The 26,389-nt window shown below is 40.0% G+C and overlaps 1 protein-coding gene and 1 pseudogene across 1 annotated transcript in view; one reads left to right on the top strand and one right to left on the bottom strand.

Moving 5' to 3' along the window:
* LOC129504333 (importin subunit alpha-8-like) overlaps positions 1-26,389 on the bottom strand; it is a 98,467-nt gene that overhangs the window by 24,551 nt on the left and 47,527 nt on the right. The gene's annotated exons all lie outside the window — the stretch shown is intronic.
* On the top strand, positions 21,687-21,950 carry LOC129504309 (ATP synthase subunit f, mitochondrial-like; annotated as a pseudogene).

Here is a 26,389-nt window from a genome sequence, read left to right as displayed (position 1 = left end):
CACTGATACCAAGCTCATTAGAAGAGGAATGTGGAAAAAAAAGAAGAGGAATGTAGTATTGCACACCCATTGCCACTTCTGGTAGAATATTACAGATAGAGGCAAAACATCCTGTAGAAATGAGTTGATGAAGGCTCAGTGCTTAAGAGTAAACTTTGAGCAAATGCACAAGACTGGAATCAGTAATAAAGGACTCAGAATCTAGATGAGATCTCCCAAAGCCATATAGAACAACAGGAACAGGATCCTAACCTAAACTCTTCTTTAAGCCAAACAAGTTGTTTGGGATTGTTAGGGATGCTAGAAACCCTGAAAAGCCTCTACAAAATTCTTTTGACAATCTAGGTTTAGTTGCTCCAACAATTATTTTTGACATCTTAATAAAACCTCAAGTTAAGGAATCCTTTCAGGCATTGTAATATTTAAGTATGTAGTAAAATAGCATCTCGAAATATTAAACTTTATGGCTTTTTTAAGTTTTCTGCACTTCTTGGACCCTATACTTACAGAGAATTTATAGCAAGAATGAAGAGCAAGGTACAGACTTCATGTCCTAATAATAAACTGGAAAGAAAAGAGCAAAAAACAATCCTCTCTCCAATTCCAGGTTAATCTTCTCTCTCTCTCTCTCTCTCTCTCACTCAATGTCTGTCTGTCTGTCTCTCTCTCTCCCAGGATCCCTTGGGCTGGGATTGAGAGGAAAATACTGGTAGGAGTAAATAAGAAATAAGAAATGAGGACTTGAAGGAGGAAATAAGGAAATGGACTTTTTGAGGAAATAAGAAAAATGGACTTGAAAGAACAACATGGTAACTAATACCAGATAATCAAATGGAGGCTGAGCCAATCCTCATCAACCAGCAATACAATTCTAATCCAAACCACATATAAGCCAAGCTGAAAAGCTATAGAGTGAGAATCTGCCATTGATAAAAGCTTATACACCATCCTTGAAGTATCTAATGGATGGCTATCCACTCAAGCCCAAACCATGCTGAATTCCATGTGAACTGCCTCTTGAGGACATCCCAATAAACTCATAAGTTTATGACACCCAGAAAAGCAGATTATCAAAAGGGAACCCTCAGCACCATGTGAATTTGAATGGAACTAGAAAGTAGTAAATTCTACTCCAATCACAGACATTTGGTCTGAGTGGGTCCTATTTGACTATAGAGTTACCCAAGCAGGCTACTCTAAGGTATCCAGTCTTTTTTTTTTTTTTTAAGATTTTATTTATTTGTTTGAGAGAGAGAGTGAGAATGAGCAGTGGGGAGGGGCAGAGAGAGAGAGAGAGAGAGAGAGAGAGAGATTGAGATTGAGAAGCAGACTCTCTGCTGAGCAGGAAGCCTAATGCAAGGCTTGATCCCAGAACCTGGAGATCATGACCTGAGCTAAAGGCAGACACATAACTGACCAAGCCATCCACGTGCCCCTAAGGAATCCAATCTTAATAAGATTTATTTTTGTCTATATATTTTAAAAGCTCATGCCATGTGTGGGAATATATACATTCTCCAATTTCCACTTCCTGATGTGAAATATATCAAGGGGTACACAAGTTTCCTTAAGAAACAAGATCTGAAATTGAAAGTCTTGTTTAGTCTCTAATTTGAATGAAGGGTTCATTAATAACAGAGTCTCCACTGGAACTCCATGAATGTCCAAGATAAAATAGTTACTAATTCCAGTCAGTGATTCAAGCACTGCAAACAACAGCAGCAAAAAAGTACCCTTTGGATAATTGGCACCTCTCTATTGTACTCTCATAAGAAAATGTCTTTTATAAGAGAGCCAATACCATCACATTTATAAGCATAGGTTAAAAGTTCTACTGAAGCCCTGTATCTCTGTTCAATCTTCATCTATAATTTATAACCGGTGCTACATTGTCAGCTTAAAGCTATGCCATCCTTGTTAAGCTCCACCAAATTTAATAAATACATAGGAATCTGAGGTTAACACTCCTATTTATTTAGGAATTTTCTGAAAGAGGAAAAATGATGTATAACCTTTTAAAAACAGAACAGGCAATGATCTGATCTGATAATAAATCTGTTTAATCAGCATATGAAAGAGAGCTCAGACCTTCTCTAACAGTAAGTAAGAAATACCACGTAACAAGACACCTGCTTATTCTTTAATGTTTATGATAGGGCTATGTGTCCATGTGACATTAGCTAAGAAAGATGGTTCCCAGGGATGGACTATAGTCAAAGTGGCCAACCACAGACATAAAGTGCTAAGTGAAATATTGTGTCTCAGGGGAAAATATAGTGGGAGTGTAAATATGTGGGTTACAGACACTAGCTAAGGGCAGACAGGGTGATTTGTGTCTCAGGCAGCTTCTAATAAATTTCTGGGTACCTTTTACAACCTTACCAAACTAGCTGTTCTAAACACAACAGCTGTGTCGACTTACTTAAATAGACTAAGTTATTAAGTCTTAACAAAATGAGGAGGAGTTGCTGCTATGATAACAAGCTATGGAACACAGTCAAATGTTTGGTAAGGGCTTAAAACAAGTGCTGGAACACTGGGTAAGTATTCAGAAGGAAGCTGAACAGATGTCATGGTGAAGAATAGATGATATTTTCAACGCATTTAAGGTCAGAAAAAGAATGACAGACATTAGGGCTTGAAAGAATCTTGGAGGATTACCTAACCCGCGACTCTCTTTTTTAACATTTGAAGAAAATAAGACTAAGGAAAGTTGCTACTTGCCAAATGTCATGTGAGTTTTCTTCATTTCCTGTTTAGACTCTTTCAACCGTATTATTTTGGTCTCCTCTACTTAAGTTTCTTGAGGACAGGTACCTGAACCTTTTAGACCATCCTTGCATTCCATAATTGTTGTTTAATCAGGAATTTCATGGAAATAAACTCTGGCCCCCTAGGTTTCCTCCATTCAAATCAATCCTTTCCTTCCAGTTCCCATACACATGCAAATCAAGCAAATACTAATGCAACATCTTTCTCCTCATGACTTCATGGAGGAAGTAAACAGAGACCCAGGTCTACCAGATTATTTTATTGCTCCCAAGATAAAGGAAGAGTCATAAGTATCACCCTTTAGGGAGACTAAAATTCATCCTTAGAGAAAAATGAAGGGCTAAGATGATATACATGCTACAAAACAAATCTGCCAAATGAAGTCTGCTGGTGAGAGAAAAAACCCATACCACGTGTTGGTAAATTTTGCACTGAGTCTCAGGTAGCTGATTCATAAATACCAAGTGAGGAATTAATTTGAGAAAGTCACATGGGAAATTTCATCTCAGTTTTGGTGATATAAATGCCCTTCATTCCTTCATCAAATATTTACTGAGCACCTACTCTGTACTCAGCACTGATTTAGACATTAAATATCCAGTGGTAAAAAGCCAAAGTATCTCCCCTTAGTCACTCAAACACAAAATCACAGTCTTTCTGACAATTTCTTTTCCAAACCCTCTATTATCCAGCATCCTGTGTCCTATCCAGTGTCTCTTTTATCTCTTTTCCCCCTTTACATTTGCTTCTAGAACTAGTACATTAGCCCAGGCTTTTGTTGTCTTGGGCCTAAACCAGTTTTCAAATTCTCAATCTTCTTTCAATCTAAAATGTACACCATGACCAGATAATGGTCTTAAAAATCCTGACTTATTCTGGTTTGTTCAATTCTCAAAAGCTTCAGATGGCTCCACATAGCCTACCTCAAACTCCTGACTGTCATTTCCCAGTCTCCGAGTTCTGGTTCTATTTCTCTATCCAAGCTTAATCAACAGGAATACTAATTCAGCAGCAATCTGAAGCTGCATCAAGGTTGGTTTTTCCTTTTCGTTTTGTTTTGTTTTTTTTTTCCCTATATCTTATAAGTTTACACAAAGAAAGAAAAGATTTGTAAGACAAGCAATTCTTTCATTTATATGGGTTAGGTTCTGAGAAAAGCTATTTTAAATAAATGTAAAGTATATAGACTTTAATTTCCCCATAGAACAATGTTACTATAAATATTAACACTCTTGACTAAGAAGCTAATGCCTAACATTTTTACTGCAGGTCAAGAGAGTGGAAAAAGTGTGGTAAGTCAAAACAATGTCAGGAGGATTTTCTTTTCTGTGGAAATAGTTATACTTCTAACTAAGCATCCACCAAGCACCCCTTTGTGGAACCCACAATCACCATCAATTATCAACCTGTACACTATAAAATATAAATATTTCTCAAGTGTATGTAAGCAATCAAGGTAATACAATTGTAAGCGTGCATTTATTTTTTTAAGTATGCATTTAATATGATATGTTATCAAAACTTATTATATAATTTCATTGTTTACTTGATAACTTTCACTTTATTTTTACTGAAGTAATGCAGAAGGTGAGAGACACCTTCACTAAGGACTTAGAATTTAGGAGGTTTACTTGGATCAGTTTTTTTTATTTTTTATTTTTTTTGGACATTTTTAAAATTTTTATTTAAACTCAATTACCACATAGTGTATTAGTTTCAGAGGTAGAGGTCAGTGATTCATCAGTCTTATACAATACCCAGTGCTCATTACATCACATGCCCTCTTTAATGTCCATCACCCAATTACTCAATCCCCTCACCCCCAGCCCTCCAACAAACCTCAGTTTGTTTCCTATGATTGAGAGTCTCTTATGGTTTGTCTCCCTCTCTGATTTCATCTTGTTTTATTTTTTCTTCTCTTCACCTATGATCCTCTGTTTTGTTTCTTAAATCCCACACATGAGTGAGATCATATAATTGTCTTTTTCTGATTGACTTATCTCACTTAGATAAATAATACCTATTAGTTCCATCCACATCGTTACAAATGGCAAGATTTGGGACACTTGGGTGGCTCAGGTGTTGAGCGTCTGCCTTCAGCTCAGGGCATTATCCTGGAGTCATTAGGATGGAGTCCCACATCAGGCTCCTATCAAGAGCCTGCATCTCCCTCTGCCTATGTCTCTGCCTCTCTCTCTGTCTCTCATGAATAAATAAAATCTTTTTTAAAAAAGGCAAGATTTCATTTTTTTGATGACCAAGTAGCATTCCACTGTATATATATACCACACATTCTTTATCCATTCATCTGTCAATGGACTCTGGGTTCTTTCCATAATTTGACTATTGTGGACATTGCTGCTATAAACATTGGAGTGTGGATGCCCCTTCATATCACTAAATTTGCATCTTTGGGGTAGATCCTCAGTAGTGTAATTGTTGGGTTGTAGGGTGGCTCTATTTTCAACTTTTTGAGGAAACTTCATACTGTTTTCCAGAGTGGCTGCACCAGCCTGCATTCCCACCACAATGTACAAGGGTTTCCCTTTCTTACTTGGGTCAATTCTGACAACATCTTTGAGAAAGAGAGACCTAGGGGCTACTTGCAACTTTTTTCAGTGATAATGATAGACATATCAAATGGTTGGTACCTTTTTTTCTTTCAAGAAAAAAATCTTATAGTAAACTTAAAAGCTTAAGCGCTAGAGATTAAATTAAAGGTCTTTGTGTATTTGAAAACTTTCTTGAATGGCAATATTATTAGCATAATCACACTACAATAACTAAAAGTGAGACTCTCAATTAAATTTTCATCTTTTAATCTCTCATCACTTCTTATTTCATAGTAATAAAAAGACCTAAAGTGCGGTAGACAAAGCTAAGCCCAAAGAAAGTCAGCACAAAGTTTGATTTGGACCAAGTGAAGCAAGTCTCTCTACCTTGGTTACAACTCCGCTGTTGGCTGATCTTTATGGAAGGCAGCCAGCCTTCAGGATATAATCAGTCATTTACGTGAAATTTATAGACAGATTATGTCACCGGGTTAATTGCTGATTTTCTCTGACAAACACTGTTTGAAACTGTTAAATACAAATGTTTTTGCTCGAGAGTGTATCAAAAGCTTTTAAAATGTGTATGTCTATTGATCAGTAATAGACTCAGCAATTTAAATTTGCATTAATTTTTTCCTAAGGAAATAAGTATTAAGTACACAAATATATATTTATAAGAATGCTCATCATGATACTGTTTATAACCATGAAAAAAGGAAATAAGTATCCATTAATAAATAAATAATTATTAAATAAAGATACAACCAGGCAATGTAAAACTGTCTTAGACTGGATTCTTGCCAGAAAGAAGAAGCCAAAGGACTGCACTCAGGTAATTTATTTTGAGAGGTGAATGCAGGGAATAGTAATGCAGGACCAAGAGGAATGGCACAAGGAAGAAGGAAAATCCAATTAAAGGTATATTATCAAACCAGAAACTATGGGAAACTGGAGTTTGATCTGACTGGAGACCTCGAAGGAACCACACAGAATGTGCCCCTCTAAAGTGTAAGCCTACACAATTGATTTGGGGAACATTTGTCCATTGGCTCTCAACTTCCACTGGTAAAGGTTTACCCATAAGGATTTACAACCTCATTCTGCCAAGTTGCCTATACTCAAGTTTCTAAACAGGCCCCCACGGGTTTCCCGCATGAGGTGTGAAAAGTCCCAGGCAGAAACAGAAATATACGGTGCAACTAAAGCAGGTACTTGTAAGGTAACACATGTGCAATAGCTGGAGTAAAAATGGGGCTGAGAGGATGTGAGATATGAGAGCTAGAGGCATCTAACACAAATATGTGCCAGAGAAGTGATGATATAATTCTGTTGTCTATTAACATAGCAGATATCTGTTACTGATAAGAGAATAACAAAGTTATTGTAGCAAGTTACAAAATGCTATATATAGTATGATCCCATTTATTTTAGTTAGCTAGCTTTAGTTTCTACTAAGAGTCCCACAAGGTGTTTTTAAAGGGAAGGGGTGTTTTTAGTGCAAGAATCAATTAAGCGATAAGGGAAATGGGAATCTCAGAGGAATCATAATACAGATAGCGCTCAGCCCTTAGGAGAATGGGAAGCCACAGAACTTGGATACTAAGCACTCTCTCCACTTCAGTTGCTCTCTCACTCATGACCTAGTTCTGCTCCTCTGTCTTGACTGGCTCCCATACCCTATTTTTTGTACATTTGAATCTCTGCTTCCTCATCTAAGACACTGTTTCTGTGTCTTCACAGATATCCCTTTATGTCTCTCTACAGTTGTACTGGTTGTTCATTGCTGGTATCCATTCTAATTGGTAGATGAATATGTCATATCATCTGTTAAATATTTTCAATAACAGTTGTGGATACACACATGCACACAAACACATACACACATAGACACACACATATATGTATTATGCAATTTTGGAGGCAAGAGAAGAAACATTGAAGGAAACAGAAAAGAAATCATTAGAGAGAAAATAAATGAACTAGAGTCAGTGGAGGAAAGTATAACTATAACTGCACACACAAATATATAGTTTATATATACAGTAGCAGCAATACACACATAGAGGAATCTCCTTCAGCCCAGTTCCAGAAATAACTCTTTCTCCTTTCAGTCTATACATAGAATGTAGTTAGTAAAGGGAAGGGAGAATTTGTAGAAATTTGTTCTCTTCATCTCCAGATAATGTGTGTTTCTCTGGAGAAAGGTAAGGAGAAAATAGTTCATTAATATACCTTTGTACAATAGATCAAAGTGGTCAGGTACTCATATGCTCATAATTAAATACATGAGAACCAGGAAACATAAAACTGTCATACTAGCATCAACTTTAAGAATTAGATGGTGTCCTAGGGGTGCTTGGGTGGCTCAGTTGGTTGAGCGTCCAACTCTTGTTTTTGATTCAGGTCATGATCTCAGGGTCACAAGATCAAGCCCTGCACCTGGATCTGCATACTGGGAGTCAGCATGGGATTCACTCTCCCTCTACCCCTTCTCCCACTGCCAAAATAAAAAATAGAATCTTAAAAAAAAAAAAAAGAATTAGATGGTATCCCAAGTTTCCCACAAAAATCTGAAGAAGACCTTTCTTATTCATCTTGGTATGTTCTAGCACACATATATATTCAATATTAATAAATATTCTATTGAAATTTCAAGTACTTTAATTAAATATTACTTATAGCTAATATCTATCATTTTAGTTCCTCGTATTCATCATGAATCTCTTTAAAAGAACTGCCTACCCAACTTCAGGCCATATGGTTTGAATGGCTTGGCCCCACTCTTAAATCAGGTATGAACCATGTCTGGATTAAGTTAATCAGAAAATTCAATCCTTCTTCCAACCATAAGGGGAGATTCTAAGAATAAGGCTGACACGTAGAAGCGAGAGATGAAGTGAGACCCAGACCAAGAGATTTTTCTTGAGCACCTCTGTCATGCAACAGTTAAGCCAGTCTCCCCACTGGACTTGATAGTTATAAAGTCAATTATGAAACTCCCCTTTTGATTCAATCCATTTAGATTGAGCTTTCTTTACTTTTAACCAAATGAAAATTAACTGATACACTGTTTCTAACATACAGATGCTGATTTGTTTCTATGATTTCTTCCAAGAATATATATAGAACAGATCCACGGAGAAATAAGCCTTGCCAATAAAGTATTTTGTAAGAGAGCCTTCACCTGGTTCTGAACACATTGGACCCCTAAATCTTGAACTTAGTTAATTAAATTGGATCCTTACATTACATATATTTATTAAAATAACCTTATTCACATAACCTTAATTTCAAAACTTTCTAAAGATAGACTTATTAAGAACAATAGCTGACCTTTTGGAATGAGAACTATAAACAGAAATGAGAACTATTAAAAATTTAACTAAATTTGGCTACCAAAACAGCCTCTTGTCCAGATTTCCCTTTTCTTTTCATTGTCCAGGCCAATCCTCCACTTTTTTCATATTAGGTGTGGGATAGCACGCTACTTCTCAGTATTCATATCCATCACAGTTACTTGCAGTCTATCTATAGTGCCTCCAAATTCACTTTAAAATACCAAGTCCTTATTAATAACACTCCCAAAGAGGTCTCACCAGGCCTTCCTAGTACTTCAGACAATTTTTAGCTCTATGGTTCTTCCCAATTTAAAAACAAAATGAATTTCACAAACAGAATTGAAATGTCAAATTTTACTACCATCTGGATTTAAAAACTGCAAGAAAAACTAGGTTTGGGTTGTTTTATTTTTGTAGCCAAAGTGAATGTATTACAGTATATTTGTTTTCAGACCATTTACCTCTCTAACCTGCATTTCACTCCAGGGGATTAAGGTATTCAAATGAAAAAGAGGAGACCATCCAGAAAATTCTGAGAGAGCCTATAAAATTCAGTAGTTTCATTCGATATAATGGAAGAAAAATCTTCCAACTCCTCTTCATCATCATCATGAGAATAAACCCGATCTGCTCACTGCACTGAATTTAGAACCGTGAATGTGAGTTAACAACTTGGCTCTCCTCCTCTGGGGGCTTACAATCTGATATATGTACAGACATTAAGGATATACCAGCAACTTAACAAAGGCTTTATAGTCCACCCATTTAAATCACAATGCAGTTCCAATGCTTCCAAGAATGGCAGCAGATAAGATACCTCAGGATACATCTGTACATCTGACAATGGAGGAGAAGCACAATGATGGAGGTGAGTTTAAGTCTCTCCTGGCATGGGCAGCAAAGATGTCACCTCAGGTAAAAGCCCAGGATACACACAAAAGGTAACTGAGTAACTCCTTACACTGGAAAAATCCCTACAGAGTGCATCAGTTGATTCTCCCAAGAACTGCAATGAGTAGCAGATCAAGAACTGCCTACCAAATTTTAGAGACATGAAAACTAAGACCCTAAGAGATTATGACTTGGTTTAGGCAATTTGTAAGGAGCAAGGTCAGGACCTACACCATAAAATGATACATTGACTTTTGGCCCATAGTTCCTGAATGGAAACCTGATTCCAAATGACTTGGTTTCTTCTCTACTGCAGCACTCCCCATATGCACATTCATTCAGTCCCAACAAATGATCCTGCTATGCTCCAGGAACTGTGCTAGATGCTGGGAATACAGAAGTGAACAAGACAGACAAAATCCCTGTCCCAACTGAGCTTACATATAGCAGGGAATACAGATTTTTTTCTGGCAAGCTTTTATTGAGGTAAAATATACAAAATACAAAATTTGCCATTTTAACCATCTTAGGGTTTACAGTTCAGTTCCCATAACATTTAATTATATTCACATTGTTGTGTATTCATTACCACCATTCATTTCCAGAATTTTTTCATCTTTCCAAACTGAAACTCTGTACCATTAAATAATAACTCCCCTTTCCTTCTCCCACTAGGCCTGGCAATCACAATTCTGTTTTCTGTCTCTGCTAATTTAACTACTCTAGGTACTTCATTTAAATAGAATCTTACAACGTTTGTCCTTTTGTGCATGGCTTCTTTCACTTAGTCTTCAACGTTCATCCATATTTTAACATGTGTCAGAATTTCCTTACTTTTTAAGGCTGAATAATATTCCATTATATATATATAACACATTTTATTTATCCATTCATCTGTCAACGGACATTTGAGCTATTTTGGCTATTGCAAATAATGCTGCAGTGAACAGTGGTATATAAATATCTATTTGAGGTGCTGCTTTCAATTCTTTTGAGTATATACCCAGAAGTGGAATTGTTGGATTAGATGGTAAGTTTATTTTTAATTTTTAGAGAAATGACTATATCATTTTTCACAGAAGCTGCACAATTTTACATTCCCAACAGTATTACACAGAGTTCCAATTTCTCTACATCCTCACCAACACTTCTTATTTTCTGGTTGGTTTTTTTTTTAATAAGAGTCACCCTAGTGGGTATGAAGTAGTATCTTATTATGGTTTTGATTTGCATTTCCATAATGGTTAGTGTTGTTGAGCATTTTTTCATGTGCTCACTGGCCATCTGTATATCTACTTTGGAGAAATGTCTATTCAAGTCCTTTGCCCATTTTCAAATTGGGTTGTTTCTTTTGTTGTTATTGAGTTGTAGGATATTAATCCCTTATCAGATTTATGATTTGCAAATTTTTCCCCCATTCCATGAGTTGTCTTTTCACTCTATTCATAGTATCCTTCACTGATGTGAACACAGATTTAAATAATTACAAGTGTTGGGGATACTATTAAAATAAAGATATGGGCATAAATAATAAGAAACCTCACCTAGACTTCTAGTTGAAGGTCTTCCTCCCTCATTCACTCATTCAACATTCACTGCTCTAGACAAAAGGGATATAACACTGAATGAAATAGACAAATTCTTGGGTACCAAGAAGCTCCCATTCTAATAACATTCATGAAGCAACATCTTAGCGGAAAGATGAAAAATAAAGAGCAGTTTGTTGGAGGTAAGTAGAAGGATAAGGGAAAAGAAATGAGAAAGTAGAAGGAGCTCTTCAGGGGCAAGAAACAGCCTCTCTGAGAGCCCATATAAGAATGAGAAGATGATATGTTTAGAGAACAGAATGAAGTCTACTGAGACTTGAGCAGAGAGAGCAGCAAAAAGTAAACCTAAAAGAGTAAGCAAGCCAGATTACAGAAAGCCATATGCTGTGCTAGGACTATGGTTATTATCCTAAAGCAATAAAAAGCCATTAAGCATTTTAATCAGAAGAGTGACATAAACAGACTTAATATTTATGAAAGATTACCTGATTCCAGAGAAGAAAATGGATAGAAAGGAGGGAGGCCTAGAGTAAGTGGCCAATGCAATAGTGGAGCTGGGGTCAGAAGAGGAAAAAGCTGTACTAATAAGAACACTAAAGAGAACCGACAAAAAACTAACTTTAACTACTTAATTAATTTTTTTTAATTTTTTTATTTATTTATGATAGTCACACAGTGAGAGGGAGAGAGGCAGAGACATAGGCAGAGGGAGAAGCAGGTTCCATGCACTGGGAGCCTGACGTGGGATTCGATCCCGGGTCTCCAGGATCGCGCCCTGGGCCAAAGGCAAGCGCCAAACCGCTGCGCCACCTAGGGATCCCTAACTACTTAATTAAAGTAAGAAACTTATCTGCTGAGGGGGGAGGGGCAAGATGGCGGAAGAGCAGGGTCCCCAAATCACCTGTCCCCACCAAATTACCTAGATAACCTTCAAACCATCCTGAAAATTTACGAATTCGGCCTGAGATGTAAAGAGAGACCAGCTGGAATGCTACAGTGAGAAGAGTTCGCGCTTCTATCAAGGTAGGAAGACGGGGAAAAAGAAATAAGGAAACAAAAGGCCTCCAGGGGGAGGGGCCCCGCGAGGAGCTGGGCTGAGGCCGGGGCGAGTGTCCCCAGGACAGGAGAGCCCCGTCCCGGAGGAGCAGGAGCTGCACCAACCTTCCCGGGCGGGCGGAAAGGGGCTCGCAGGGAGGTGGAGCAGGACCCAGGAGAGCGGGGATGCCCTCAGGCTCCCTGGGACACTAACAGACACCTGCGAGCGCAGGAGAGTGCTCCGAGCTCCCTAAGGGCTGCAGCGCGCACGGCGGGACCGACCGGAGCAGCTCGGAGGGGCTCAGGCGGCGGCTCCGCGGAGGGGGCTGCAGGGCGGGAGCGCGAATCCAACAGCGCAGGCCCCGGAGCACAGGGCGCCAGGACACAGCCCAGGATCCGGCCTCCCCCGGGACAGGCAGAGGCCGGGAGGGCCCGAGACAGCGAGGACGCTCCTGCCCCGAGCTGAGCAGATCACCGGCCCCGCCCCGGAGCCTCCAGGCCCTGCAGACGGAGAACCGAGAGCCCCGAGCCCGTAGTTCCTGCGGAGGCTGAATCCAGGCTTCCAGAGTTGCCATAGCAACTGCTGCTGTTCCTCCTGGGGCCCCACGGGGTAAACAACCCCCGCTGAGCCCTGCAGCAGGCAGGGGCAGAGCAGCTCCCCCAAGTGCTAACACCTGAAAATCAGCACAGCAGGCCCCTCCCCCAGAAGACCAGCTAGACGGACCAGTGATACTCCCCCGTGTTCCAATACAACTTGTTTTTGGCCACTCTGCACTGAGAAAAATGACTAGAAGGAAAACCTCACCTCAAAAGAAAGAATCAGAAACAGCCCTCTCTCCCACAGAGTTACAAAATCTGGATTACACTTCAATGTCAGAAAGCCAATTCAGAAGCACTATTCTACAGCTACTGGTGGCTCTAGAAAAAAGCATTAAGGACTCACGAGACTTCATGACTGCAGAATTTAGATCCAATCAGGCAGAAATTAAAAATCAATTGAATGAGATGCAATCCAAACTAGAAGTCCTAACGACGAGGGTTAACGAGGTGGAAGAACGAGTGAGTGACATAGAAGACAAGTTAATGGCAAAGAGGGAAACTGAGGAAAAAAGAGAATCAATTAAGGGACCATGAAGACAGATTAAGGCAAATAAATGACACTCTAAGGAAGAAAAACCTACGTTTAATTGGGGTTCCCGAGGGCGCCGAAAGGGACAGAGGGCCAGAATATGTATTTGAACAAATCCTAGCTGAAAACTTTCCCAATCTGGGAAGGGAAACAGGCATTCAGATCCAGGAAATAGAGAGATCCCCCCCTAAAATCAATAAAAACCGTTCAACACCTCGACATCTAATAGTGAAGCTTGCAAATTCCAAAGATAAAGAGAAGATCCTTAAAGCAGCAAGAGACAAGAAGTCCCTGACTTTCATGGGGAGGAATATTAGGGTAACAGCAGACCTCTCCACAGAGACCTGGCAGGCCAGAAAGGGCTGGCAGGATATATTCAGGGTCCTAAATGAGAAGAACATGCAACCAAGAATACTTTATCCAGCAAGGCTCTCATTCAAAATGGAAGGAGAGATAAAGAGCTTCCAAGACAGGCAGGAACTGAAAGAATATGTGACCTCCAAACCAGCTCTGCAAGAAATTTTAAGGGGGACTCTTAAAACTCCCCTTTAAGAAGAAGTTCAGTGGAACAATCCACAAAAACAAGGACTAAATAGATATCATGATGACACTAAACTCATATCTGTCAATAGTAACTCTGAACGTGAATGGGCTTAATGACCCCATCAAAAGGCGCAGGGTTTCAGACTGGATAAAAAAACAGGACCCATCTATTTGCTGTCTACAAGAGACTCATTTTAGACAGAAGGACACCTACAACCTGAAAATAAAAGGTTGGAGAACCATTTACCATTCAAATGGTTCTCAAAATATACCCTAAAAACTACAGAACACTTCTGAAAGAAATTGAGGAAGACACAAAGAGTTGGAAAAATATTCCATGCTCATGGATTGGCAGAATTAATATTGTGAAAATGTCAATGTTACCCAGGGCAATTTACACGTATAATGCAATCCCTATCAAAATACCATGGACTTTCTTCAGAGACTTAGAACAAATTATTTTAAGATTTGTGTGGAATCAGAAAAGACCCCAAACAGCCAGGGGAATTTTAAAAAAAGAAAACCATATCTGGGGGCATCACAATGCCAGATTTCAGGTTGTACTACAAAGCTGTGTTCATCAAGACAGTGTGGTACTGGCACAAAAACAGACATATAGATCAATGGAACAGAACAGAGAACCCAGAAGTGGACCCTGAACTTTATGCTCAACTAATATACGATAAAGGAGGAAAGACGATCCACTAGAAGAAAGACACTCTCTTCAATAAATGGTGCTGGGAAAATTGGACATCCACATGCAGAAGAATGAAACTGGACCACTCTCTTGCACCATACACAAAGATAAACTCAAAATAGATGAAAGATCTAAATGTGAGACAAGATTCCATCAAAATCCCAGAGAAGAACTCAGGCAACACCCTTTTTTAACTTGGCCACAGTAACCGGAGAAGGACAGTGTATGTTCTCATTCATTTGGGGAATATGAATAATAGCGAAAGGGAATATAAGGGAAGGGAGAAGAAATGTGTGAGAAATATCAGAAAGGGAGACAGAACATAGAGACTCCTAACTCTGGGAAATGAACTGGGGGTGGTGGAGGGGGAGGAGGGTGGGGGGTGGGGGTGAATGGGTGACGGGCACTGAGGGGTACACTTGACGGGATGAGCACTGGGTGTTATTCTGTATGTTGGTAAATTGAACACCAATAAAAATTAATTTATAAAAAAAAAAAAAAAGAAACTTATCTGCTAATAAAAGGCCCAAGGAGTAGCCTTAGGTGCAACTAGATACAGGGATTCACATGAAGTCAACAGGTCCTCCCCCTCACCACATAAATCTATATTGGAAATATGTCACTCATAGCTGCCCCCAAATTATCCTTATAATTTTAGAGTTTTCTACATTGTGAATTCTATCTCCCAAAAGTAGAATATAAAAAATTACATTTATCAGGGAGTCAGTGAAGATGGCCAGACTAGGAGGATCCTGAGCTCACCTCTTCCAAGGACACCCAAGATAACAGCTACATCTATATGACTAACTCTGAAAATAAGCTGAAGACTGGCAAAACAGATTTTCCACACTTAATTGTACAGAGAAGGTCATATCAATAAGGATAGGAGAGGCAAAGACATGATTCTGAACTAAACCCCTAGCAGGAATAGCCACAAACAGGAGGGACACCACAAGCATAGAGAAGCAAGAGGCAGACCTCATACCAGGCACCTTAGTCCCTGGGGACCTATACTTGAAAGAAAGACAAGTCCCCATAATTTGTGGCTTTAAAATTCAATGGGCTTAACACCAAGAGAATCAGAGGGCAATAGGAAACTGAGTTGCTTCCCGTAAAGAGCCTGAATAAAAAATACCTCAGCCCAAGATATAGTACAAAAGTAACAGTTTGAAAAGTGCTTGGTATATAACTAAAGATTTAGTGACTAATCTTAGAGGATGTGCTAGAGGCGCAGGGATCTGCAGGAGATTTCTCCAGGAAAAAAGTGGTGGTGGACAGAATTTCTCTCCCCCCTCCACCCCATCCCCAGCCCAGATAGCCAACACTTGCAGTAGCCAACACTAACACTCTCAATTTACCTGGCTAGCACCAGGTGTCCAACCCTCATGTCCCCTTAAGACCCACTCCATCCAACCAACCCACCTCTGTAAACATCCCTCCAAAGCAGCTCCTGCCCCACCACACCTGGCAAGCAGCCCCAGTAGGGACCAGCCCACTCCAAAGTGACTCCTGCAATCCTGCAGTTCTAGCAGCCTAGCTGGCTGTTCAGGGAGCAAGCCCTGGTTTAGTGTGCCTACAACCATGATGGAGAAGCTAAATCCAAACACCTAGGCTGACTGCCAGGACAGTGCACCAATGAGAACCTCTTAGCCATTGCATAGAAAGAAAGCTCTGCTCTTCAATGTGCCTGCAGTAGTGAGAGGCTAACTACAAACATGTAGGCTGACTGCTGGCTCCATCCACCATGAGCTTATGGCAGCCTTAGACAGGCATCTCAAAAAAGGTATGGACCAAATCCTGCCCATGTATCCACAACAAGCAAGGTGGGTCAATGTAACCAGCTTGGCTGAAAGCAACTGCTGCTTAGCTACAAAAGTAGGATGCATGCATCCCACGCAAGAGACACCCCTGAAGATCCCAATTCTAGAAACTAGGAGAGATTGCACTACAAGGCACCACAGTACTTCTTCTACACAAGGCCACTACTTTGAAGACCAGGAGATTAAACTGATATACCTAATACATAGAATGAAAACAGAGGTAGATAAGATGAGAAGATGGAGGAATATGTCCCAAATGAAACAACAAAATCACAGTAAAAGAGCTAAATGAAATAAAAATGAGTAATATTTCTGATAAAGAATTCAAAGTAATGGTCATAAAACTACTCAATGGACTTCAGATAACAATGTATGGATTTAGTAGGAACTTCAACAAAGGGAGAAAATATAAAAAAGAACCAGTCAGAGGTGAGGAATTCAGTAACTGAAATTAAAAATATATTATAGAGGATCAATAGCAGATTAGAGGATGCAGAAGAATGGATCAGTGATCTATACTCTGGAAGACAGAGTAAGAGAAAGCAACCAAGCTGAGCTGCAGAAAGAAAAAAAGAGGAATCCCTGGGTGGCACAGCGGTTTAGCACCTGCCTTTGGCCCAGGGCGCGATCCTGGAGACCCGGGATCGAATCCCACATCGGGCTCCCAGTGCATGGAGCCTGCTTCTCCCTCTGCCTGTGTCTCTGCCTCTCTCTCTCTCTGTGACTATCATAATTAAATAAATTAATTAATTAAAAGAAAAAAAAGAAAAAAAGTCATAAAATATGAGTAGAAGTTAAGGGAACTCAGCAACATTGTCAAGTGTAATAACATTTGCATTGTAGATTCCAGAACGAGAAGAGAATGAAAGCAGTAGAAATGTTCATTTAAAGAAACAATAAGTGAAAAATTTCCTGATATGGGCAAAGAAACAAACATCCAGGTCCAGGAAGCACAGACAGCCCCAAACAAGATGAACCCAAGGAGGTCCATACCAAGACACATAATAATTAAAATGGAAAAATGTAGGGGCGCTTGGGTGGCTCAGTCAGTTAGGCATTCAACTCTTGATTTTGACTCAGGTCATGATCTCAGGGTCATGAGATCAAGCCCTCTGTTGGGCTCCATGCCTAGCAAGGAGTCTGCTGAAAATTCTCTCCCTTTCCTTCTCTCCCTCTCATGCATGCATGCTTTCCCTCTCTTACCTTCTCTCTCTCAAATAAATGAATAAATCTTTTTTAAAAAAATTGAAAAAATGTAGTGATAAAGAGAATTTTAATAGCAGCAAAAGAAAACAGTTTCAAATGAGAGAAACCCTACAAGGCTATCAGCTGCCTTTTTAGCAGAAACTCTGTAGGCCGAAAGACAGTGGCATGATATATTCAAAGTGCTGAAAAGAAAAAAATCTACAACCAAGAACACTCTACCCAGAAAGGTTATTATCATTCAGAACAGAAGGAAAGAGTTTCTCAGACAAAGGTTAAAGTAGTTCAACACCACCTAATCCATCTTACAAGAAATGTTAAAGGAAATTCCTTAAGTGGAAAGAAAAGGCCACAACTACAAGTAAGAAAATTATGAAAGAAAAAAATTTCACAAGTAAAAGCAAACATGGTAAAGGTAGTAGATTAATCACTTATAAAGCCATAATGGATGTAAAAACACAAAAGTAGTAAAATTAATTATTTCTATAAAAATTAGACAGATACATAAAACAGAAAGATGTAAAATGTGACACCATATACATAAAAAGTAAAGAAAAAAATTTAGTGCTGTTAGAATGTGTTCAAACTTAAGTGACCATCAAATTAATAAAGACTGTTATACATATAAGATGTTATATATGAACCCAATGGTAACCACAAATTAAACACCTATAAGAGTTATATAAAAACTACAGAGAAATTTCACAAGTACAACCCTAAGGAAAACCACCAAACCACAAGGGAAGAGAACAAGAGAAGAAGAAAGGAATAGGTGAGAACTAAAAAACCACTGGAAAAAAACAAAATGGCAATAAATACATACCTATCAATAATTACTTTAAATATAAATGGACTAAATTCTCCAATCAAAAGACAAAGGGTGACTGAATGGATAAAAATACAAGACCCGAGAGAGGGGAGGGGCAAGATGGCGGAAGAGCAGGGTCCCCAAATCACCTGTCCCCACCAAATTACCTAGATAACCTTCAAACCATCCTGAAAATTTACGAATTCGGCCTGAGATGTAAAGAGAGACCAGCTGGAATGCTACAGTGAGAAGAGTTCGCGCTTCTATCAAGGTAGGAAGACGGGGAAAAAGAAATAAGGAAACAAAAGGCCTCCAGGGGGAGGGGCCCCGCGAGGAGCCGGGCTGAGGCCGGGGCGAGTGTCCCCAGGACAGGAGAGCCCCGTCCCGGAGGAGCAGGAGCTGCACCAACCTTCCCGGGCGGGCGGAAAGGGGCTCGCAGGGAGGTGGAGCAGGACCCAGGAGAGCGGGGATGCCCTCAGGCTCCCTGGGACACTAACAGACACCTGCGAGCGCAGGAGAGTGCTCCGAGCTCCCTAAGGGCTGCAGCGCGCACGGCGGGACCGACCGGAGCAGCTCGGAGGGGCTCAGGCGGCGGCTCCGCGGAGGGGGCTGCAGGGCGGGAGCGCGAATCCAACAGCGCAGGCCCCGGAGCACAGGGCGCCAGGACACAGCCCAGGATCCGGCCTCCCCCGGGACAGGCAGAGGCCGGGAGGGCCCGAGACAGCGAGGACGCTCCTGCCCCGAGCTGAGCAGATCACCGGCCCCGCCCCGGAGCCTCCAGGCCCTGCAGACGGAGAACCGAGAGCCCCGAGCCCGTAGTTCCTGCGGAGGCTGAATCCAGGCTTCCAGAGTTGCCATAGCAACTGCTGCTGTTCCTCCTGGGGCCCCACGGGGTAAACAACCCCCGCTGAGCCCTGCAGCAGGCAGGGGCAGAGCAGCTCCCCCAAGTGCTAACACCTGAAAATCAGCACAGCAGGCCCCTCCCCCAGAAGACCAGCTAGACGGACCAGTGATACTCCCCCGTGTTCCAATACAACTTGTTTTTGGCCACTCTGCACTGAGCAAAATGACTAGAAGGAAAACCTCACCTCAAAAGAAAGAATCAGAAACAGCCCTCTCTCCCACAGAGTTACAAAATCTGGATTACACTTCAATGTCAGAAAGCCAATTCAGAAGCACTATTCTACAGCTACTGGTGGCTCTAGAAAAAAGCATTAAGGACTCACGAGACTTCATGACTGCAGAATTTAGATCCAATCAGGCAGAAATTAAAAATCAATTGAATGAGATGCAATCCAAACTAGAAGTCCTAACGACGAGGGTTAACGAGGTGGAAGAACGAGTGAGTGACATAGAAGACAAGTTAATGGCAAAGAGGGAAACTGAGGAAAAAAGAGAATCAATTAAGGGACCATGAAGACAGATTAAGGCAAATAAATGACACTCTAAGGAAGAAAAACCTACGTTTAATTGGGGTTCCCGAGGGCGCCGAAAGGGACAGAGGGCCAGAATATGTATTTGAACAAATCCTAGCTGAAAACTTTCCCAATCTGGGAAGGGAAACAGGCATTCAGATCCAGGAAATAGAGAGATCCCCCCCTAAAATCAATAAAAACCGTTCAACACCTCGACATCTAATAGTGAAGCTTGCAAATTCCAAAGATAAAGAGAAGATCCTTAAAGCAGCAAGAGACAAGAAGTCCCTGACTTTCATGGGGAGGAATATTAGGGTAACAGCAGACCTCTCCACAGAGACCTGGCAGGCCAGAAAGGGCTGGCAGGATATATTCAGGGTCCTAAATGAGAAGAACATGCAACCAAGAATACTTTATCCAGCAAGGCTCTCATTCAAAATGGAAGGAGAGATAAAGAGCTTCCAAGACAGGCAGGAACTGAAAGAATATGTGACCTCCAAACCAGCTCTGCAAGAAATTTTAAGGGGGACTCTTAAAACTCCCCTTTAAGAAGAAGTTCAGTGGAACAATCCACAAAAACAAGGACTAAATAGATATCATGATGACACTAAACTCATATCTGTCAATAGTAACTCTGAACGTGAATGGGCTTAATGACCCCATCAAAAGGCGCAGGGTTTCAGACTGGATAAAAAAACAGGACCCATCTATTTGCTGTCTACAAGAGACTCATTTTAGACAGAAGGACACCTACAACCTGAAAATAAAAGGTTGGAGAACCATTTACCATTCAAATGGTTCTCAAAATATACCCTAAAAACTACAGAACACTTCTGAAAGAAATTGAGGAAGACACAAAGAGATGGAAAAATATTCCATGCTCAAGGATTGGCAGAATTAATATTGTGAAAATGTCAATGTTACCCAGGGCAATTTACACGTATAATGCAATCCCTATCAAAATACCATGGACTTTCTTCAGAGACTTAGAACAAATTATTTTAAGATTTGTGTGGAATCAGAAAAGACCCCAAACAGCCAGGGGAATTTTAAAAAAAGAAAACCATATCTGGGGGCATCACAATGCCAGATTTCAGGTTGTACTACAAAGCTGTGTTCATCAAGACAGTGTGGTACTGGCACAAAAACAGACATATAGATCAATGGAACAGAACAGAGAACCCAGAAGTGGACCCTGAACTTTATGCTCAACTAATATACAATAAAGGAGGAAAGACGATCCACTGGAAGAAAGACAGTCTCTTCAATAAATGGTGCTGGGAAAATTGGACATCCACATGCAGAAGAATGAAACTGGACCACTCTCTTGCACCATACACAAAGATAAACTCAAAATAGATGAAAGATCTAAATGTGAGACAAGATTCCATCAAAATCCCAGAGGAGAACTCAGGCAACACCCTTTTTGAACTTGGCCACAGTAACCGGAGAAGGACAAACAGTGTATGTTCTCATTCATTTGGGGAATATGAATAATAGTGAAAGGGAATATAAGGGAAGGGAGAAGAAATGTGTGAGAAATATCAGAAAGGGAGACAGAACATAAAGACTTCTAACTCTGGGAAATGAACTAGGGGTGGTGGAGGGGGAGGAGGGTGGGGGGTGGGGGTGAATGGGTGACGGGCACTGAGGGGGACACTTGACGGGATGAGCACTGGGTGTTATTCTGTATGTTGGTAAATTGAACACCAATAAAAATTAATTTATAAAAATAAAAAAAAATACAAGACCCATCTATATGCTACCCACAGGAGACTTACTTCAGACCTAAAGAGATAAACAGACTGAAAATGAAGGGATGGAAAAACAAATACCATGCAAATGGAAGTGAGAAAAAAGCTGGGGTAACAATACTTACATCAGACAAAATATTCTTTAAAGTAGACTGTAGAGAGCGGACACCCAAGACTCCAAGATGGCGTCACCCATACCAGTGAAGGAAAAGAAGCTTATGGAGGTGAAACTAGGAGAGCTGCCAGGCTGGATACTGATGCGGGATTTCATCCCTAAGGGCATTGCTGGAGCATTTCAAAGAGGTTACTACGGGTATTACAAGTAAATCAATGTGAAGAAAGGGGGCGTTGCTGGGATTTCTATGGTGCTGGCTGCTTATGTGCTTTTCAACTACTGTCGTTCTTACAAGGACCTCAAACATGAACGGCTACACAAGTACCACTGAAGAGGGTCCAGTGTGGAAGCACATTTGGCATTCCTGACCATGACTTTTGCCTGGCATCCTTGAATCCTTCCATTGCTTAATTCACAATTAATATCCAATAAAAGTTGACTGGTACTCAAAAAAATAAAAAAATAAAAATAAAGCAGACTGTAGCAAGAGACAGACAGACTATATAATGATAAAGGAATCAATCCAGTAAAAGGATATAACAACTGTCAATATCTGTGCATCCAAAAGAGAAGCACCTTAATACATAAAGCAAATACTAACTGACACCAAAGGAGAAATTGACAGTAATATGTTAATAGTAGAGGACTTTAACACCTCATTTACATCAATAGAGACACCATTCAGACAGAAAATCAATAAAGAAACAGTGACTTTGAACAACATATTAGAACAGATGAATTTAACATATATACCAAACATTCCATATAAAAACAGAATACAAATCCTTCTCAAGTGCATATAAAACATTCTCCAGGATGGATCAATATTAGGTGACAAAACAAGTCTCAATAAATTTAAGAAGATATAAATCATATCAAGTATCTTTTCCAACCACAACAGCAAAAAACTAGATATCAAATACAAGGAAAAATCTGGAAAGAATATGAATACATAGAGGCTAAATAACATGGATCAGTCAAGAAGTCAAAGAGGATGGGTGCCTAGGTTAAGCATCTGCATTTGGCTCAGGTCGTGTTCCCAGGGTCCTGGGACTGGACCCCAGGTTGGGCTCCCTGCTCAGTGGGGAGCCTGCTTTTCTCTGCCCCTCTGATGGTCCCCCTGTTTGTGCTCCCTCTCTGTCAAATAAATAAAATCTTTTTTTTTTTTTTAAAGAAAGGAATCAAAGAGTAAAAAATGTATGGAGACAAATGAAAATGAAAACACAATGGTCCAAAATCTTTGGGACACAGCAAAAGGAGTTCTAAGGAGAAATTTATAGTGATACAGGCCTATCTCAACAAACAAGAAAAATCTCAAACTACCTAACTTTACACCTAAAGGAACTTGAAAAAGAAGAACACACAAAGCCAAAAGCTAATGTAAGGAAGGGAATAATAACGATTAGAGCAGAAGTAAATGAAACAGAGACTAAAAGAACAACAGAATAGGTCAATGAAAGCAGAAGCTGGCTCTTTGAAAGGATAAACAAAATTGATGCACCTATAGCCAGACTCATTAAGAAAAAATGAGAGGGAACTCAAATAAAATCACAATGAAGGAGGGGGAATAACAAATGGCACCACAGAAACAAAAAGAATTATAAAAGAACATTATGAAAAATTATATGCCAACTAATTGGACAACCTAGAAGAAATGGATAAATTCCTAGGGACATACAAATCTCCCAAACGTAATCAGAAAGAAACAGAAAATTTGAACACAGATTACTAGTAATGAAATCAAATCAGTAATCAAAAAACTCTCAACAAACAAAAGTCCAGGACCAGATGACTGAATTCTACCAAACATTTAAGAAAAGAGTTCTACCAAACATTTTGAGAAAAGTTAATTCCCGTTTTTATCAAACTGCTCCAAAAAAACAGAAAAGGAAGCAAAATTTCCACTCATTCTATGAGGCCAGCATTCCCAATACCAAAGCCAGACAATTACCAAAAAAGCATGAACATAGATGCAAAAAATCTTCAACAAAATATTAGCTAAATATTAGCAAGCCAAATTCAACAACACATTTAAAAAATCATTCACCATAATCAGAGATGCAAGAGTGGTTCAATATTACAAATCAATCAATGTGATACATCACATTTATAAGAGAAAGGACAAAAACTATATGAACATCTCGATAGATGCAAAAAAATTTGACAAAATGAAGCATCTGTTCATGGTACAACTCTTAAAAGAGTGTGTTTTTGAGGGAACATATCTCAACCTAATAAACATCATATATAATAAACCCAGAGCTAATAGCATACTCAGTGGTGAAAAACTGAAAGCTTTTCCTCTAGATAAGGAATAAGACAATGATGTGTCTACTTTCACTACTTATTCATCATAGTACTGGAAGTGTTAACCAAAGCAATCAGACAACAAAAAGAAATAAAAAGCATCTTAATGGGTAAGGAAGAAATAAAACGGTCACTATTTGCAGTCACATCACTATATGATGTGATGCTATATATAGAAAACTCTAGGGACCCTTGGATGGCTCAGTGGTTGAGAATCTGCCTTCAGTTCAGGGAATGATACCAGGATCTGGGATCAAGTCCTGCATCAGGCTTCTTGTAGGGAGCCTGCTTTGCCCTCTGCCTATGTCTCTGCCTCTCTGTGTCTCTCATAATAAATAAATAAAATCTTTAAAAAAAAAGAAAGAAAGAAAACTCTAAACTCCACCAAAAAAAAAAAAGGCTATTAGAATTGATAAATGAATTCAGTAAGTTTTCAAGATATAAAATTAATATACAGAAATCTGGTGCATTTCTACTTACTAATAAAGAAGTAGCTGTAAGAGAAATTAAGAAACAATCCCATTTACAATGTACCATAAAGAATAAAATACATAGGAATACATGTAACCAAGGTAAAAGACCTATACTCTGAAAACTATAGGACACTGTTGAAAGAAACTGAAAATGAGGGGTGCCTGAGTGGTTCAGTCAGTTAAGTATCAACTCTTGGTTTCAGCTCAGGGGCATGAGACTGAGCCCTGTGTTGGTCTTTGTGCTCAGTGTGGAGTCTGCTTGAATTCTTCTCCCTCCTCCCTCTCCCACTACTTCTCCCTCCTCCCTCTCCCACTACTCTCCTCACTCATGCTTTCTCTTTCTAAAATAAACAAACAAATAAATAAAATCTTTATTAAAAAAATAAAAGAAAGAAATTGAAGATAATACAAACAGCTAGAAAGATGTACCATGCTCATGGATTGGACAAATTAGTATTATTAAAATGTCTATGCTACCCAAAGAAATCTACAATGCAAAATACAAAGAGTATTTTTCACAGAACTAGAATAAATAATCCTAAATTTTGTATGGAACCACAAATACCTAAAATCGCCAAAGCACCCTTGAGAAAGAGTAAAGCTGAAGGTACTCTGATTCCAGATAACAAACTATACTACAAATCTATAGCAATCAAAACAGTATGGTACTGGAACAAAAACAGACACATAGATCAATGGAACAGTGTAGAGGGCCCAGAAATAAACCCACACCTATATGATGAATTGATTTATAATAAAAGCAACAAGAAAATACAATGGGGAAAAGACAGTCTTTCTAATAAATGGTATTTGAAACCCAGATAGCTACATGCAAAAGAATAAAACTGGATCACTTTCTCACATCATTTACAAAAATCAACTAAAAAAAGTATTAAAGACCTAAATATAAGGCCTGAAACCATAGAGGAGGAGGTAAGTTGGAGGAGGAGTAGGGGGACTCTGAGCTTGCCTCATCCCTCAAACATAGCTAGATCAACATCAAATCATTTTGAACAACTAGGAAATCAGTCTGAGGATTAAGAAAATAATCTGCATAACTGGAGGGAGAGAACATGGCAGATGTGAAGTTCAGAGATGTGAAATGAGGGAGAGAAAAGCTGCAGTGCCACACAGAGAAGGGAGCCCTTTTTGTGAACAGAAGTCAGGGAGAGAGGGACAGAACAAGAGACAGCAGCACTAGGAGTTCGCACAAGATGTCATGGTATAGGAATCCCCTGGGTCACGCTAGAAGACAACACATCCTTTCCTGGGATACACTTGGAAGAGAGTATATTTCCTCTCCAAGGACATAAAGCCTGTAGGGCACCACTGACATTTAACAGCAGGAGACAGAGGTGTGCGCAGAGAGCAGATAACCTGGTCACAGCTTTTCACTGGGCTTCACCATATACTCCAGGCACCTGTGCAGCTGTGTGACTGCTTTTCTGGGACAGAACAGTGCCATATACAATGCTGTGAGGCTCTCCTCCAGGGGAGGAGAGCAGGTCTGCTCCTTGCCAGGTCCTTTAAGTTTTGGAGTTTTGAGTCCCAGCCACCGGCCAGAGATAAAACATAGGAGAACTATGGTGCCAGGCTTACTGACAGCCTGGGCATGGACAGGTTGAGGGCAGAGATCTGATGAAAGCCTGAGACTTTGTCCCAGGAGGAACAGTGGAGGCCACAAGTTCCACTCTGGGGATAAGCAGGCAGTGTGACACCATCTTCCACTGTATCCCTACCCCTTTCACCCATCAGCACAGGCAGACTTCAGACTTCAGGGAGAAATATAACACCTTCAGATGGCATGGGACTTGCTTACACCAAACCCCATCCCCCTCACCTGGCAGAGGCATCTTTACAAGGGCAAGTCAGCATTTGAGCCAGCCCAGCAGGCCTCTCCCTCAGAAGACCAACACATGTCCCCTGCATGCACCAAGTCTACTAATCACAGAGTGCTCCAAAGCATCAGCTTCAGTTCTGGTGGAAATAG

Source organism: Nyctereutes procyonoides, unplaced genomic scaffold (assembly GCF_905146905.1).
Source record: "Nyctereutes procyonoides isolate TBG_1078 unplaced genomic scaffold, NYPRO_anot_genome, whole genome shotgun sequence".
Classification (NCBI taxonomy): domain Eukaryota; kingdom Metazoa; phylum Chordata; class Mammalia; order Carnivora; family Canidae; genus Nyctereutes; species Nyctereutes procyonoides.
Note: the sequence above shows the minus strand (reverse complement) of the source record. Positions and strands in the feature narration are given on the sequence as shown.